Source organism: Passer domesticus, chromosome 12, assembly GCF_036417665.1.
Source record: "Passer domesticus isolate bPasDom1 chromosome 12, bPasDom1.hap1, whole genome shotgun sequence".
Lineage (NCBI taxonomy): Eukaryota > Metazoa > Chordata > Aves > Passeriformes > Passeridae > Passer > Passer domesticus.
In genome coordinates this window covers 1,707,005-1,725,338 of record NC_087485.1, presented here as the reverse complement: position 1 = coordinate 1,725,338, position 18,334 = coordinate 1,707,005, and the positions used below count along the sequence as shown (strand labels likewise).

Here is an 18,334-nt window from a genome sequence, read left to right as displayed (position 1 = left end):
GGAGGAGGATGAAGTGGCGTTTCTGGAGGGTGGCATCACCTGGGACGTGGCTGGGTCACAAAACCATGGAATGCGTTGGGTTGGGTTGGGTCGGAAGGGACCTTAAGCTCATCCCATTCCCTGAGCCATGGGCAGGGACATGTCCCACCATCCCAAGTTGTTCCAAGCCCCTGGAATCCCACCTCCCCTTTGGAAGGGACATTTGCTGCCGTGCCACAGGTTAACGAGTGCCTGACCCACTTCACCCTCTCCCAAAACACACCAATTTCGGGCTGGCAATCCCATCCCCGCTTTCCCTCTCCCTCCGTCGCCGCTGGAAGGTCCCGGCAGAGCTCGGAGGTTGAGGAGACAAAACCGGGACGTGCTGGGAGCCATGAGCTGCCAATCCTGGGAGCAGGAATTGCCGTGGGCGAGCCGGTGCCTCTCGCTTGTGCTGCAGCTCGGCCGCCGCTGTCCCGAGGATTTCCATCTTCCCCAAGCCCCGGCGCCAGGAAATAGTTAACCACTCCAGGATTTTGATTAGCAGAGCCTTAAAGTCAGTAAAAAAGACAGTCGGGGAGAACTCTCAGGAGCATGCTAATGAAGTGAAGTCATCCGCACACAGCAGAGGAGTATCCATGCCTGCTCCACGCCGGAGGATTCCCGCAGCCCGGCGCAGGTGGAGCGGGGTCCCGCGGCTCGGCCGTCCCGACACCTTCGCTCCCCTCCCTTTGGATATTGCCACGCTTTCCCGGGGATTTTTTTTTTTTTTTCTGCCTCACTGGAGCTTAATGATATTTCCAGCTCGGCGGGAGCTGCGGGAAGACTGGAGATAGTGCAGAGAGAGGCTTGGAAAGGCAGCAAAGGCAGCTCCCGGCTCTGCGGGAAAGGTGAGGGCGTTCTCTTGGAAAATCCCTTCTTTTCTTGGGAAATCCCTTGGGTTTCTCTCTATCGCTGGTGCTGCTGGGGGTGGGGAAAGGGGGAAGCAAACGGTGCTGGCTGTGCAGCTGGAAAGTTTGGGAAGCGGGGTCTGGGGGATGGAGATGTCCTGGCGGTGTCCAGGTACAGAGCTGCTCGGAGCAGCCGCCTTAGTCCCGCTTGGAAAAATCCCTGGGCAGTTTTTAGAGCGTTAAAAAACATCCTTCTGCTCTTTTGGGACTTTGCAAAGAAGCTGTGCAAAGGTTGGATCGTTTCTCTTGGGATCGGCGCCTCACAGGTCCTACCTTGGCTGTAAAAGTTGGATTTTTGGGAATAATTCAGAAACTTAGGACAGAGCAAAGTTTTACTTAAGCCTGAGGGCTAAACCCAGTAACTCCAGCGTGGCCAAATTCACGGTGGAGCTGATGAGTCGCCGGGGCTGTTTAATTTATGAGAAGTCCCCCCACGAAAACATTGCAGTTTTGTTTATGGGAAATGCAAGAAAAATATGCAGTCGAGGTTTTGCTCCTAAACAGCCGAGGTTAACCCGTTCAGGATGATGGTTCCAGGATTATTCCTGGGATGAGCTGAGCACAGATCACTTTCCAGCGGTTAGAAACGAGCTGGTGACTCAGTGGCTGCCTCGGGTTTAGCACTGTGCAGATCCTCTGTCTGGCTGTTCCCAAATTTTGTGTTTTCTGCCTCATGGAATTTTAATTTTCCTTTCGGAGAAGTGTCCAAGCTTGTGGCACAGCGAGGATTTCGAGGCAGGCAGAGAGGCAGCTCCTGTGTTTTGGAGATCTCCTGAATACCCCGCTCCTCGCTGCAAAAATGCATCTGTGAAAAACAAAATCTGATTTTTTTCCATGTGGGGTTAGCGGGATATCAGCATTTACTGGATTTTTGGGCCTAGGCACTCCCAGCAGGGTTGGTGGTGACAGGATTACATTTTTAATCCTCTGTGGAAGCATCGTTTCCTCGTATCCCAAAAAGTGAGAGTTACTCTAAAAACAACATCTCTGTCCCAAAGCCGAGCCCTGCAAAGCCCATCCCTGGAAAACAGCTCAGTGTTCCCCTGCCGTCCCGTGGGATTGCCTTCCTGGGAGGTTTGTCCCTTTTCAGGATCCCTGTGCTCCCAGGAAAGTCACTTTAAGGTGACATCTCTGCAACCCTGTGGTGGCAAGGCCGGATTTGGGGAAGAGATTCTTCCCTGTGAGGCTGCCCAGAGCAGCTCTGGCTCCCCTGGATCCCTGGAAGAGCCCAAGGCCAGGTTGGACAGGGCTTGGAGCACCCCGGGATAGTGGGAGTTGTCCAGGGTGGGACTGGATAATCTTCAGTGTCCTTTCCAATTCCATTCTGGGATTCTGGAATTCCCTGATCCCTGGTGATGTGTGCCATGTCCGTGCCACCCTCCCAGCCCAGCTTCCCTCTCCCAGCTCTGGGGGTGACCCTGGCATTCCCAAATCTGAGATTCCCCTGGTACGTCCTGCCTGATCCGGGCTCGTGGCTGCACCGAGCTGCCCAAGGAATGAGCTAAAATTCCCAATCCCTCCTTTTTTCGTGTGGGTAGGGTCTGGTCTCCACACTCAGCAGCGGGTCCAGCTGTGGCCAGCTGCGGGTGGCAAAGCCTGACCCCTGGGTCAGCTCCGGCTGCCTTTGGAGGGAGATGGGGGCACATTTCAGGACCTGGAATGCTGGAACGCTCCTCTCCCCAACCAGCACATGGATTTTGTCCATCTCCCAAGCCCCGTTTCAGCTGGAGCTGCTCCATAACCCCCTGGTTGTGCATCCCATGCAAACATCCCGGTCACTCCTTGTGCCGTAGGGATTGCTCCTGCAGGACTCTGGAACCCAAAAATCATCCATGGGGAGCTCCCCGTGGGCTTCAAACCCTCTTGGAATGTCCCCCATCCCTTTTGGCCGGCGGGGCTTGGAGCAGAAAGGTGTTAAAGAGCCCGTGGCCACTACTAAGCAACAGTTACCAACAACCTCAGGCAAATAAAACGCGGGAGATGATGGAAACAGGGAACAGGGCCGCTTCCCTGGCTGAGTCAGGAGCGGGTGGCTGCTGCTCCCTGCTCCTTCCTCGATGACAGCATCCCCCGTGCAGCCCCTGGGGGCTGCAGATCCTGGGATATTTATGATGCTTTCACAGAAGGAGCGTTTCTCTGGCTGCCGGCAGAGCGGGAGTGAGGAGCTGGGGTTTGCACGTTCCCGTCCTTTGGGCTGGGTTTGTAGGGCTGTTATGGGATGTTCCTGGTGCCATGTGCTCTTTTCATGGGAGTTTTGGGCTCCTTGAAGGTCATCAAGGCACCAGCCAAGAGGGAAGTGCAGGTGTGGAAGGAAGGGCGTTATCCCAGCGGTGTTTGACACAGATTCTCAAGGAATTCATCGCTCTGGAATAATTTTGGGGAGGCTCTTGCACATTTTTTCCAGAGAATTTGTGTCTGCCTCATCCCTGAAAGTGTCCTAGGCCAGACTGGAGCAACCTGGGCTAGTGGGAGGTGTCCCTGCCCACGGCAGGGTTGGGATGGGATGAGCTTTAAGGTCCCCTCCCACCCAAACCAGTCCATGATTCTGTTCCACAGAATTCCCCCCGCAGGGCTGAGTATTCCCAGGGAAATGCCTGGGCTGCGTCCAAAGGTGGGAAACCAGGAATCACTTTTGGAGGTGCCCATCCCGCTGCTGATTCCCACTCCAGGGAATACCAAGAGAGCACAAAACTGACATTTACTCAAAGCCTCTAAAAATCAGTGATTTTATCCCAAGGCAGCTTTCCCAGGATGGCCCTGCTGCTGCTGGAAGGGCTGGAAGCCACTGGAAAGGCATTTTCCATGGGCAGGTGGATTTATTTCAGCTCTGGACTGCCATTCCCTAGCTCCATATAAACAACATCCATGGACATTTGTCCGTCTGTCCGAGCCCATTTGCAGAGACATTCCCCGGATCTCCTGGAATGTTGTGCTCCCAGATTCTCCCAGGATTTGGGAACAGGAAAGAAATGTTGCTGGAGGAAAAGTGTCCATGCCAGAGCTGCTTCACCATCCCACAGGCTGTGCTGCAGGCTCTGACTTCCCAGTGATCCCAGCTGGGAAAAGGATGGATTTGGGCTGGTGGTGGGACCTGGCTGCTGCAGTGTGTGCTTGTGCCTCCATGACTCCCGTGCCCTCTCCAGGATGGAAACCTTGGGCTGTGCAGCATGGCTGAGGCAGCAGAACCCAGCTCCTGCAGGAGCAGCAGAAAGTCAGGAAACCCCTGTGGCAGGGAAGTGCAGCTGCTTTTCCCAGCACCCTTCCAACACATCCCAGCACAGAGCCCGTTCCTCTCACCCTGGGAATTGCTGTCACAGCTGCTGCATTCCAGCATCCCCATCCTGCCACTCCTCACCTTCCCAGTCCCTGTCATCCCAAGAGCTGCCAAGGAACCCCTGGAATTTGTGGCTGCACCTCCAGCTTTTCCTGGGCAGGCGACACTTGTGGAAAGGATGGAGATCTTTGTCCAGGTGCCTCTGGAGCCATTGTCCCTTTGCCCTCCACCCTCTGGCATCACCCACGGGCCTGGCTGGCTGCAGTGACAGTCACGAGGACTTGGCTGAGAGGTGACATCACTGCAGGACGTGGCACTGCCCCATGTCCCAGGGGGTGGGCCAGGCTTGGAGGAGCCTCTTCCGGAGCTTCCACCTTTCCCTGGGAAGGACAGGGAGTAGGAGACAGACCCAGCGCAGGGGCTTGGTTCAGAGTGACCCCAGCGCTGTGGGATGTGCTCCTCTGGGAAATCAGGGTGAGGGGATGCAAAGCCCTTGGAAGCTTCTGGTTTTGTGGGAATTTGGGGTGGCATCGCTCCGGGTGCTCCGCAGGGAATGTGGGGGCAGAGGTGGCCACACCAGCATGGCCCTGTCCCCTCGGAGCTGCATCCCTTGGGATCACACGTGAAGCAATCCCTGGGAGCATCCAGCACATCACAGGAGCTTCCTTCCCTCCGAGATGAGGAATTTCTGCCATGCCAGAGGGAGATCCCCACATCCTGGTGACATTCCTGCTGCTCCAGAGCCTCAGTGCCCACAGATCCTGCAGAATGCCAGCCTGGGAAGTGCAGGTCCATGGGATCAGCTCACAGGATGGATCTCTGCATCCCTGGGTGTTCCACCCTCGTGTGTCCCATCCTGGCACCCTAAACACAATTCCTGTGTCTGCATCCATGGCATGGTGCACCTTTCCCAAAGCATCCCGACTTTCCTCTTCCAGGCTCTAGGGAAAAATGCACTTGCAAGAGCTGGAGTTCTGTCCCATGCCTTGATTAAAAGGGAATGGAAGGAGAGGCTTTAGCTTGAGTTTATCCTAATTAAAGCGCGGCATAAAGCTTGGGATCACCGCGGCACCGCTCCCCTCGGTTCCCAAAGGATTCCTGGGGGGAACATGGGCCAGGGAGGCTCCCGAGCAGGTTTTGGACAGCAGCCGGCGTTTTGGGGCGGGAAGCTGAAATCCTGGAGTACAACATCGCCACCTGTTTGCCACACGAGAACGTACAGCGGGAAGAATCCCGGCTGGATGGATCCCACCGGGATGCACGGCGGTCGGGATGATCCCGGCCAGGAGCGACCCCTCGGGCATGGATCCCAGCAGGATGAGCTCCAGCGGGAAGAGCCCCTCAGGACACAGCCCACCGGGACCAATCCCTGGGACAGCCCCAAATCAGGATGAGTCGTATCAGGGTGCAAACATCAGGATGAATTCCATTGGGACTGCTCCATCTGGATGCACCCCATCAAACATCCCTCCACCAGGCTGCATCCCATCAGGATATATCCCACCAGGATGTATTCCATCAGGACATATCCCACCAGGATTCAGCCCCACCAGGATTCATTCCCATCAGGGTATATCCCACCGGGATTCATCCACCAGGATTCATCCCATGAGGATAAATCTCACCAGGATTCAGCCCCACCAAGATAAATCCCACCAAGATTCAGCTCCATCAGGATAAATCCCAGCAGGTTGTATCCCATCAGGATATATCCCACCAGGATTCAACCCCACAAGGATAAATCCCACCAGGATTCAGCCCCATCAGGATAAATCCCACCAGGATTCAGCTCCATCAGGATAAATCCCACCAGGATTCATCCCATGAGGATAAATCTCACCAGGATTCAGCCCCACCAGGATTCAGCCCCATCAAGGAGCCCCATATCAGGGTGCAGCCCACTGGAAATCCCAAATCAGATGAATCCCACCAGGACACAACCCCACTGGGATAAATCCCACCAGGGTGCATTCCATGGGACAGCTGTCCATCTGGAGAGCATCAGGATGAAAACTCAAAGTTCAGGGTTACCCTCGTATCATGGGGAGTCACTGAAAGCCCTTACAGCCTCCAGATAAAATCCCGGAATTATTTGGGTTGGAAGGACTTTAAAGCCCATCCAGTGCCACCCCTGCCATGGCAGGGACACCTTCCACTGTCCCAGGCTGCTCCCAGCCCTGTCCAGCCTGGCCTGGGGCACTGCCAGGGATCCAGGGGCAGCCACAGCTGCTCTGGGCACCCTGTGCCAGGGCCTGCCCACCCTGCCAGGGAGGAATTCCTTCCCAAAATCCCATCTATCCCTGCCTTCAAGCAATGGGAAGCCATTCCCTGTGTCCTATTGCAACAAGCCCTGCTAAAAAGTTGGGATATTTTGGATACGTGGCAATAAACCGAGGATCCCCCCATGGTTTGTCCATGGGATTTTGTCCTCCTTCCCCTCAGAGCTCAAAGCTGCTCTGTGCCAGCACAGCACGTGCAGGATATCCCAAACCTTGGCACAAACCCCCCGTGCTCCCCCCGTTCCCATGGACAACGTGCTCATGGATTAAGTGTCAGGCTTTTGTTTGAAAGAAGCCTTCAGGAAAATGACTCCACGAGACCTCTGTGTGTTTAAATTTGTCAGGATTTGAAATATTTGGATTCTGTGGATAAGCCCATTTAATGGGCAGCCCTTGAGTGGAAAGCTCTGGCTGCTGCAGGAGGGAGCTGAGTGCTCATCCCCACAAACTCTGGAAAACGGGAATGGGCTAATGGGGATTGTTCATTAATGGGGATTTATGGCACAAATCTGCTACTGTTTGGTCAGGACAAACAGCCCCAAGTGGGATTTTAGGGCTGGGAAAGCGGCCCTGGGGCTGGGGCTGCTTCCCAGCTGCTCACAGGGGGCTGAATTCCCTCTTCAGGGAATAGCTGGAGCCAAGAAGCTCCAGGATTTGGTGCAGGAAGCAGAAATAAGGCCAGGTTCATGGATTGGGGTCCTTCACCTGCGCTGCGTTTTCTCCCGGGGAGTTTTGGTTGGGGAACTCACTCCTGGTGTTCCCTTTGCTGTTTGTGCTCTGAAGATGTGTCAGTGTTTATCTAAACACAAATAATTCCGTGCCTGGGCTGGTCCTGGCCCAGCTGCTGGGGGATGGATGTCCTGCTCCCCCGGGAACAGCCCCGGGGATGTGCTGGGTTCTCCTGGAGCTCTGCAGAAACATCTCAGAAGGGTCTGGCATTTGGGCTGGGGGGCACCGTGGGGGAGGACAGGGCAGGGCCGTGGCCATGGAGGGACTTTTGGGGCAGCAGAGCCCAAAAGTGGCTCAGTCTCCACCTCCAGATTCCCAAGTGGGTTTTGGGTGGCTGAAATAACCTCGTCTCCATCCATTGGGATGGATCCATAGATTTGTTCTCTCTTGGTTTGGAACTCCAGGAATACTGGCCAAAGCCATGTTCCAGATTGTTTTCCCAACATTTCTGCTGGCATTGGGTCTGTGCCAGTGGAAATGGGGCATTTCTGGGCAAAGCAGCACCAAATCCCTTCCTCTTCCCACCACCGAGGTCTTTCCTCTCACCCGTGAGGGTGTCCTCATTCCTTTCCCAGTCCCCATTCCCTATGAAAATCTGGGATGGGATGGGATGGGATGGGATGGGATGGGATGGGATGGGATGGGATGGGATGGGATGGGATGGGATGGGATGGGATGGGTTGGAAGGGACCTTAAAGCTCATCCAGTTCCAGCCCTGACACCTTCCCCTATCCCAGGTTGCTCCAATCCCATCCAACCTGGCCTGGGACACCTCCAGGGATGGGAACCCCAAAGCTCCCTGGGCACTTCCAATCCCTGACCCCCTTTCCATGCAGAAATTCCTCCTGATGTCCGACCTGGCCCTCCCCTGGCACAGCCTCAGGCCACATCCTTTTGTCCTGTCAGAACTTTGTCCCCTTCTGCCTCCCACGGGTGGCCCTGGGGCCGTGTGCTGGCCCTGCAGGTGACAGCTGGGGACAGGCAGGGCCGTGGTGGGGCTGGAGCTGCTGGGAGGTTCTTGGGAGCTGTTTGTCTGGAGCTGGAATTGTTCTCCCCACGCTGGTTGTTGTTATGCAAAGCCAAGTCCTAAAAAAATATTGAATTTCCTCTGCCATAATTTGGAGGAAAAGCATTTCTCTGGAATTCTGCAGTGACTGGGGGCTGTCCCTCCTTCCTGAGCACCTCAGGGTGGGAATGAAGTCTGTGCAGAGCAAAGACCCAGACCAGGGCACAAACCACCTCCTCCTCCTCCTCTTTTTATGGTTTTTTAACCCTCCAGCAGCTCAAAACCCTCTGAAAAGCTGCTTTTGATTCACATACTCCAAAAAAATTCAGGCTGAGCCACTGTGGCTCCAATAAAACTTTAAAGAGGGTCTGGACTTGGTGGTGGGAAGGAGCTGGGATGGAAATGGGAATGAAGGAAAGCCTGGTTGGTGTTAGGAGAAATCTGGGGAAGCTCCTGGCTGTGGTGACATCGGGGCATGCAGCAGGACTGGATGGGCTGTCCCAAATCCCCAGAGCATCCCTGTTCCAGCTCTGGATCAGCCATGAGCCATCCAGAGTGGCTCTGGATGATCCCTGCAGGACTGGGACACGGCCAGGTCCAGGACAGGAGGAAGAGGAAGGTGCTGTTCCCTCCTCATTGCTCCTGTTCAACTCCAAACGCCAGGAAAAGAAAGGAGAAGGATTGAATTGCAGCCAGGTTCAGGGGGATGGAGGCAGGAACGGGCTGGGGGCTGCAGGTGACACCCTGGAGGTTTGTTTGGAAGTGATGGAGCTGGAAAATCCAGGATTAATTTGGTTTATTGGAGATGGAAAAGGACAGTCAGTCCTGTGGCTGTGCCAGGCACAATCCTGGAATCAAGAGCTGGAAGCTGTGGTGGCACCTCCGGGCAGGTGACCCCGTGGTGGCCAGAGGGTGCCAGGCTCCAGGACACCCTGCCCTGGGGGAGGTGCTGCCTCACTCCTGCAACATTCCCAGCTTTTCTTTTCCAAGGTCACTCCGGATGTCCCTCAGGAATCCCAGAGCAAGATATAAATCCCAAAGTGGGGACAGCTCTGCCATGGAATCCATGCTGAACCCTTGGCAAAGGTGGCTCCTGCCAGTGCCAGCTGTCACCTGGAGCCACCTGTGGCACAGGATCTGCACGCCAGCAGCCCTGGGGGCACGGGGAGGGAGCAGGAGCTGGGTCTGGCTGAGCCCCATCCTGGCTGGATGCTGCAGAGCATCCCTTCATCCCACGGGCGCAGGAAAGGGTTGGCACCGTGCTGCCACCTCTGTGGTGCTTGTTCTGGCACAATCCCAACCTTCCTGCGCCTCAACGGCCCGAAAACGGAGCCCTGGAGTGTCACATGTGTGAGATCAGACCTGTACCAAGCCCTGGAGTGTCACATGTGTGAGATCAGACCTGTACTGAGCCCTGGAGTGTCACATGTGTGGGATCAGACCTGTACTGAGCTCTGGAGTGTCACATGTGTGAGATCAGACCTGTACTGAGCTCTGGAGTGTCACATGTGTGAGATCAGACCTGTACTGAGCCCTGGAGTGTCACATGTGTGAGATCAGACCTGTACTGAGCTCTGGAGTGTCACATGTGTGAGATCAGACCTGTACTGAGCTCTGGAGTGTCACATGTGTGAGATCAGACCTGTACTGAGCTCTGGAGTGTCACATGTGTGAGATCAGACCTGTACTGAGCCCTGGAGTGTCACATGTGTGAGATCAGACCTGTACTGAGCTCTGGAGTGTCACATGTGTGAGATCAGACCTGTACTGAGCTCTGGAGTGTCACATGTGTGAGATCAGACCTGTACTGAGCCCTGGAGTGTCACATGTGTGAGATCAGACCTGTACTGAGCCCTGGAGTGTCACATGTGTGAGATCAGACCTGTACTGAGCCCTGGAGTGTCACATGTGTGGGATCAGACCTGTGCCATGCCCTGGAGTGTCACATGTGTGAGATCAGACCTGTGCTGAGCTCTGGAGTGTCACATGTGTGAGATCAGACCTGTACGGAGCTCTGGAGTGTCACATGTGTGAGATCAGACCTGTACCATGCCCTGGAGTGTCACATGTGTGAGATCAGACCTGTACTGAGCTCTGGAGTGTCACATGTGTGAGATCAGACCTGTACCATGCCCTGGAGTGTCACATGTGTGAGATCAGACCTGTACCATGCCCTGGAGTGTCACATGTGTGAGATCAGACCTGTACTGAGCTCTGGAGTGTCACATGTGTGAGATCAGACCTGTACGGAGCTCTGGAGTGTCACATGTGTGAGATCAGACCTGTACCATGCCCTGGAGTGTCACATGTGCAGGGTCAGACCTGTTCTGAGCCCTGTATGCCTGGGGCATTCCTGCAGGAAGGGGACAGCAGCCTGGGAGCAGGGACAGTGACACAGTGCTGGCATTCACCCCCCAGTGCCATGGGGGCACCAGCAGGGTCCCACATCCCCCAGACCAAGCAGGAGCCCGGGGATGGGGCAGAGCTCTGGGGCCTCCCCCCGGTGACCCCGGCAGTGCCCCCAAATCCCAGAGGCACATTCCCCCCTGGCCGTTCCCAGCTCCGCTGTTCCCGCTCCCGGGCACGGCTGGAGTGGTTTTGGCTCAGCAGGAGCAGAGGCCGGGCGAGCTTTGCTTGTTTTCATTCCAGCTCCAAAGGAAGCTCGAGAGCAGCCGTGGCTCCGTGTCCCCATCCCAAATCCGCACGTCCCGGCCGGGCCAGCACAGCCAGCAGCAAAATGCTCACGTTGGAGGAGCAGCTCCAGCTGGGGAGCCCGGGGACAGCAGCCAGATCCCAATCCCAGTCACACCCAGCAGCCAGATCCCAATCCCAGTCACACCCAGCAGCCAGATCCCAATCCCAGTCACACCCAGCAGCCAGATCCCAATCCCAGTCACACCCAGCAGCCAGATCCCAATCCCAGTCACTCCCAGCAGCCAGATCCCAATCCCAGTCACTCCCAGCAGCCAGATCCCAGTCCTGGGGAATGGTACATCCCTGACCTTGTGCCTCAGTTTCCCCATCCAGAAAGAGGGAATGCTGGCTCTGGCACATCCCTGGCCTTGTTTCCCCATCCATAAATTTGGAATGCTGGGTCTGGCACTTCCTTGGTTTATGCCTCAGTTTCCCCATCCATAGATTGGGAATGCTGGGTTCATACCCAGCCTGGCTGGCACATCCCTGGCCTTGTGCCTCAGTTTCCCCATCCATAAGTCGGGAATGCTGGGTTCATACCCAGCCAGGCTGGCACATCCCTGGCCTCGTGCCTCAGTTTCCCCATCTGTAGATTGGGAATGCTGGGTTCATACCCAGCCTGGCTGGCACATCCCTGGCCTCGTGCCTCAGTTTCCCCATCCATAAATCGGGAATGCTGGGTTCATACCCAGCCAGGCTGGCACACTCCCGGCCGTGCTGCTCCATCCAGGCCTGACCTACTTCCCTCCAGCAGAACTTTCTGCTCCACTTACCTGACCCAGCACCTCTTTGTTTGCCTAAAGCCGGGAACGTTTCCCCTCACACAGGGGGAATGTTTGCTGCAGACACAAACCTCTGCTCTGTGCATCCCTGGAGGAGCCCAGACCCCTTTTCCCACTGCAGAATCCACCCTGGAAAGCTGCCACGCTTGGCTTTGCCCCCTTTTCCCCCTCGCCTCTGCTGGTGCTGGGACAGGGAGGAGAAAGGTGACATTGTTCCATCCTGGAAGCTGCAGCAGCATCCCAGCTCCCGGGCTCTGTGGCTGCCTCAGTCATGGATGTTTGCATATGTTAAAAATATTTAGTCCAGTGCTAAAAAAAATATTATCCCCGAGCTTTTGGAGCCAGCTGAGCATAATGGCACCTATGTGTCCGTGGGGCGGCGTTGGGAGGCACACAGGGCTCCTCTTTGCCATCCTGGGCTGCAGCAGGGATGCCGGGAGTGATCCTGGGGTGCTGGGAATGCTGCTGACCCCCTGGCAGAGGGGTTTGGGGCTGGGGGCATGCAGCAGGGATATTGGGAGTGATCCCAGAGCTGCTGGGAATGCTGCTCTCCCCTGGCAGAGGGGTCTGGGGCTGGGGGGATGCAGCAGGGATATTGGGAGTGATCCCAGAGCTGCTGGGAATGCTGCTCTCCCCTGGCAGAGGGGTCTGGGGCTGGGGGGATGCAGCAGGGATGCTGGGAGTGATCCTGGGGGTGCTGGGAATGCTGCTGACCCCCTGGCAGAGGGGTCTGGGGCTGGGGGGATGCAGCAGGGATATTGGGAGTGATCCTGGGGGTGCTGGGAATGCTGCTCTCCCCCTGGCAGAGGGGTTTGGGGCTGGGGGGCTGCAGCAGTGATCCCAGAGCTGCTGGGAATGCTGCTCTGCCCTGGCAGAGGGGTCTGGGGCTGGGGGATCTTGCTGGGGCAGTGGGGTGTGCAGGGCAGGGGGGATGAAAGGTCAGACAAAGGTGTTGGCTCCAGGAAAAAGCAATAAAAGCTGGGCTCAGCGCTGAGTTCCCATCTCCCTGCTCCCCAAATCCATGGATGCAGGCCATGGAGGGGAGGGCTGAGACCTCCCCAGCTCCTTCCACCCCCTGCCAGCCTCACCCAGGCTTTGCCTGCAGGTACCCAGAACTTCTGGGAACGGGGAGAAGCTTCCAGCTGAGTTTGACAGAAAGAATTCCAGGGCGGCTGAGAGTGTGGGAGGGAAAACATTTCCCCGTAGTAATCTCCCCGTGAGGAGCAGGAGAAAGGAGCGTGTGGAGTTTGTTCTGGCTGCAGGAGGGAGACAACAGCGAGCGAGGCCACGGCATTTTTGTGCGGCAGCACTAAGGGATCATTTCCTCGGCTTTTTCCCCTTATATATTTATTTTTCAAGCAGGGAAAAAAGAGCTGGAGGAGGGCGTGGAGGTGAAATAATCCTGTCTGGAGAGCGTGAAGGGATCATTATACCCCGTCCTTCGGCTTTTTTGGAGCTTTTTCCCCCCTTTTCCGAGGGTTCTGGGAGCAGCCTGCGGACACTGCGGCCATTCATGGCTCGGCTGGGGGTGTGTGGGGCGCGTGGCCGGGCGGGAGACGGGAATAATTCCTGCACAATGTGGAGCAGGGAAAAATAGGCCGGTTGTCTGAGGTGGATGGAGCTGGATGTATGGAAGTGTGAGAGCATCAATGCAGCCATTTATGAGCGGAGCTTTTTCCCCCCTGAATAAACTCCACAGCTCCGAGAAAAAATGTAAATGTTCGGGAGCCCTCGGAGACGGAATTGCAGGGAAAAATAAGGACAGCTTTCAGGGCTGGGAGAAGGGCCTCCTGCAGCCCCCCACTGCTGCTCCAGGGATTATTTTCCCCCCCTTCCTGCAGCTCCTCCGTGGTTCTCCCTGTCCCCACTTTAAGGGAGTTGTGTCCCGGTGTCCCAGGGAACGTTCCCCGCCCGCTTTGGAGCTGGGGAATTCCTCGGTGAAAGGTTCCATTCATCCCTGCCCTGCTTCCCTCTGCACTCACCACACCCTGGGCCTCTGCTCTGCTTGCAGAGCTGCATTCCCAGATGGAAGCCTGGAAGGGCTGGGAAGGGATGCTCCAACTCTGTCCTGGCAAAGGGATAATCCCCCTGCCTTGGTCCTGCCAAGGTCCTGATTTCCAGCCTGGGGCTGCTTGGATTGGAGATTTGAGGTGCCTGGGAGAGCGAGAAAATGGGGGAGATGAGTGGTTTTGGAGCTGCCTCCAAAATTCTCATCCGTGACTGGATGGGCTTGGAGCAGCCTGGGACAGTGGAAGGTGTCCTTGCACATGGAATGGGGTGAGCTTTCAGTTCCCTGCCAACCCAAACCAGCCCGGAATTCCACAAATCAGCCCCTGGGATGGATCCTCAGCCCCTTCCTTGGCACCATCTCACTCCAGTGGTGGGAACATCCTGGAGGAGCAGAGAACCAGGAGGCCAAATGCTGATCTCGTGGCAGTGAAGCTGCAAAGCCCCTGTCCTGCAGCAGCCTCTGGATAAACGGGATCAAATCAGAGGGAAAATGTTCCATATGAGCCAGCACTGCAGTGCACTCACGGTGGATAATTAATACGTTATTATAATCAATTTAAAATTACACGCCCAGCTGTACTTGGAAAACATTTTCAAGGATAAGGTGGAGATGGTTTTGAGCCCACCTGACTCCTTGGAAATTCCCACATGAGTTAGATGAGCATGGAAGAAATTCCGTGTGCCAAGGACCAGGGCATTTCCATCCTGCATCCAAAGCTGATGGGGTCATCACCCCTCTGGGGGAAAAAACCACAATTCCTTGGGAAACAGGGAATTCTGAGGCCTCCAGAGGGTGGTGTGGGTGTTCTTTGAGTGCAGTTTTTAAGGAGTATTTCTTGGTGAGGTGATTCCTGCAGGAAAAGGCTCCTGGGCTGGATTTCTGATCCGTGAGGAAGGTCCTGGCCGAGGCAGAGGGAGCAGGGCTGGGAAGGGGAGACCCAGCCCAGGGATTTTGGTGTGCACAAGGAGAAGCTGCTCTGGGGCAATCCCATGAGGGATCAACCCAAATCCATGGATCCAGTGTGAACTTTAAACTGCATCATTTTGCCCTCGGAATGAGGCTTCCAAAAATATCCAGAATCCAGAGCCAAGACCCAGGGCAGCCCCAGAGTTCCTCTGGATTTACCTCAGGAGCGTTTTCCCCTCCTCCATCCCTGCTCCTGGGTGGGAGTGCTCCATTCTCAGGGATATTTGCTAAAATCCAGCCCAGGGTACCTTTTCCCTGGAATATCTGTGATGGATGCATGGATTTGCTGTTCAGGGCATGGATTGGGATGTTTCCTCAAGGAAAAATCAGGGAAAGAGCCCCACATATGTTGAACTTGGAGAAGAAGCTAAACCAGTGCAGCACTGGGGGGGATACTGGGAGAACTGGGATGCCACCAGCAGCATCCAGGAATGTTCCCCCATGGAGAGCTCAGGATTGTTGGGATGTGCTGGAGGCAAAGTGGGGGGGAAAAAAGAATATTTTAGTTCTGGGTTTCATCCAAAATAGGCCTTGGATGGAATTGCAGAGGCTTTGGATCTGAAAGAGTGGCTCTAATTTTATAGATTTATTTTTAATATATAGTTTTTCATATATATACCCCATGTATTATACAGACCATATATATTATATATATTATACTTTAATATATTTCCATACACATCATAGATTATATTCCCCATATTTTTCTGTGTTTCCACACATCATCTGTTATCTAGATCTTGTATTTTTAATATATTTATTTACACACAGCCCATATTTCTAGAGGGGACTGGAGAGCAAACCCAGGGATCAGAGCTTTTCCATGTCCCAGCCATATCCCAGAGCTGCCAGGAGCTGTTTGCTCTGTTCTGGGGCTGGAAAACACCAGAAAAGAGGGGGAAAAGAAGTTGTGAAACTCCCAATAATTAAATGTGAGCAGTTCAAACCCAGTGAGGAGTTGGTGCATCCCAGTTATCACCATCAAAAATGGCATTTTCCAAGGATTCCCAAGGATTCCCAAGGATTCCCAAGGATTCCTAAGGATTCCCAAGGATTCCCAAGGATTCCCAAGGATTTCTGCAGCCGCTGCTGTAAATAGGGATCTGCTCTTCCAGGGGCTTGGATAGACTCCAGGCCAGGGGTTTGATTGCAATTGCACTCGATTAAAGGAGGGCTCTCAGTGCTGAGGGAGTGCTGGGAAAACTCTGGGAATACCCTGGGAACACTCTGGAAATATTCTGGGAATACCCTGGGAATACCCTGGGAAATACCCCAGGAATACTCCAGGAATACTCTGAGAATACTCCAGGAATACTCTTGGAATGTCCTGGGAATACTCCGGGAATGCTCTGGGAATTCTCCAGGAATACCCCAGCAATACTCTGGGAAATACCCCAGGAATACTCTGGGAAATACCCTGGGAATACTCTGAGAATGCTCTGGGAATACTCTTGGGGATACTCTGGGAATACTCTGGGAAATACCCTGGGAATACTCTGAGAATACTCCAGGAATGCTCTTGGGAATGCTCCGGGAATACCCCAGCAATACTCTAGGAATACCCTGGGAATACTCCAGGAATATTCTGAGAATACTCCAGGAATACTCTGAGAATACTCTGGGAATACTCTTGGGAATACCCTGGGAATACTTTGGGAATACTCCAGGAATACTCCAGGAATATCCCTGGAATACCCCAGGAATACTCTGGGAGTACCCCAGCAACAGTCTGGGAATACCCTGAGAATACTCTGGGAATACTCCAGGAATACTCTGGGAGTACCCTGGGAATACTCCGGGAATACCCCTGGAATACCCCGAGAATACTCCGGGAATACTCTGGGAATACTCTGGGAGTACCCCAGCAATAGTCTGGGAATACCCTGGGAATACTCTGGGAATACTCTGGGAGTACCCTGGGAATACTCTGGGAATACCCCTGGAATTCCCCGGGAAGACAGCACTGTGACAGATGCGCTGAGCCCGGAGTCAAACATTCCATATTTCACAATTATTCCACCCATTTACCCTGAGATGGGGGGAACCTCCCAGCCCCTCCTGCCCAGGGAGCATTCCCAGCATTTCCCCGGCGGGCTCTGCTCCCAGGGGTGGCTCTGGAGTGACTCCGGAGCCGCGGGATGAGCTCCTTTGATATCGGAGCCGGGGCTGGCCGCGCTCCCCGCTCGGGCAGCGCTTGGGAAGCGTTGCCAGCAGAGCCGCTCTTCCAGAGGGGCCTGGAAATGCAATCCGTGATCTGATAGTTGGGAGCAGCTTTTTTAATTAAGGCTCTGGCCAGGGGCTGGCTGGGGAGGGGGGGTTGTCCCCGGGGTTTGGCACATCCCGGCCTCTGGCACCCTGGGCAGCTCCAGGGCTCACTTTTCCTCCGGTGTCACATTTGGAATGAAGCCTTTTTGCCCCCTTCTAGCCACTTTTCCTCTCTTTTCTGTCCCCTGTTTTCACCCTTTTCTATTTTCCCCCCCTCCTTCCTATGCCCTTTTTATCCCATTTCCATTTTCCCTTTTCTGTACCAATTCCCCCCTTTCTGTTCCTTTCCCCCCCTTTCTTTCATTTCCCTTTCCCCCTTGTATCCCACTTCCCTCCCTTTCTGTCACCTTTATTTCCCTTTCCATTCTTTTCCCTGGCTATCCCCATTTCTTCTTTCCCCTTTTCCTTCTTTCCTTTTCTCTCTTTCCATTCCTCTTTATTCCTTTTCACCTTATATCCCTTTTTCATCCTTTTCCTCCCCCTCTATCCATTTTTTCACCCTTTTCCATCCTTTCCCCGCTTTTCCACCCTTTTTTCCTCTTTCCTTTTCCATCCTTTCCCTTTCCCTCCCTCACCCCTCTTTAACCTTTCCCCTTTCCCTTTTCTACCCTGTTTTTATTCCCCTTTCCCTCTTCTTTATATTGTTTGCCTTTTCTCCCCTTCCTACCAATTTTTAATTTCTCTTTTTCACCTTTCCTACCCTTTTCCCCTCTCCCTTTCCCCCTTTCCTACTGTTTTTCTCTCCATTTCCCTTTTTCCTTTTTACCACTTTTTCCCTTTTCTACCCATTTTTCTTTCCCATTCCCTTTCCCCCTTTATACTCTTTCCTTTTTACCCCCTTTTTTCCTTTTTCTACCCATCTTTTCTTTCCCTTTTCCTCTTTCCCTTTTTTCCCCAGTTCTTCTTTCCCTTTCCTTTCCCCCTTTCCCTTTTCTACCCATTTTTTCTTTCCCTTTTCTTCTTTCCCTTTTTTATCCAGTTCTTTCCCTTCCCCCTCCTTATTCTACCCCTTTCCCCTTTCCCTTTTCTACCCGATTCTTCTTTCCCTTACCCTTTCCCTTTTCTCCCCATTTTTTCTCTCCCTTCCTGTTTCCTTTCCCCCCTTCCCTTTTCTCCCTATTTTCTTTCCTTTTCCCTCCACCTCTTTCCCTTTTCTCCCCATTTTTTCTCCCTTCCTCTTTCCTTTTCCCCATTCTCTTTTCTCCCCATTTTTTTCTTTCCCTTTCCCTTTCCCTTTCCCTTTCCCTTTTCCTTTCCCTTTCCCTTTCCCTTTCCCTTTCCCTTTCCCTTTCCCTTTCCCACTTTCCCTTTTCTCCCCATGTTTTTCTCTCCCTTCCCTTTCCCTCTTTCCCTTTTCTCCCCATTTTTCCCTCCCTTCCCTTTTCCCCTTCCCTTTCCT

General features: G+C 54.3%; 1 protein-coding gene across 1 annotated transcript in view; it reads left to right on the top strand.

The window, feature by feature from the left end:
- Positions 1 to 18,334, top strand: part of ZNF469 (zinc finger protein 469) — a 158,945-nt gene that overhangs the window by 100,650 nt on the left and 39,961 nt on the right. The window lies entirely within an intron of this gene.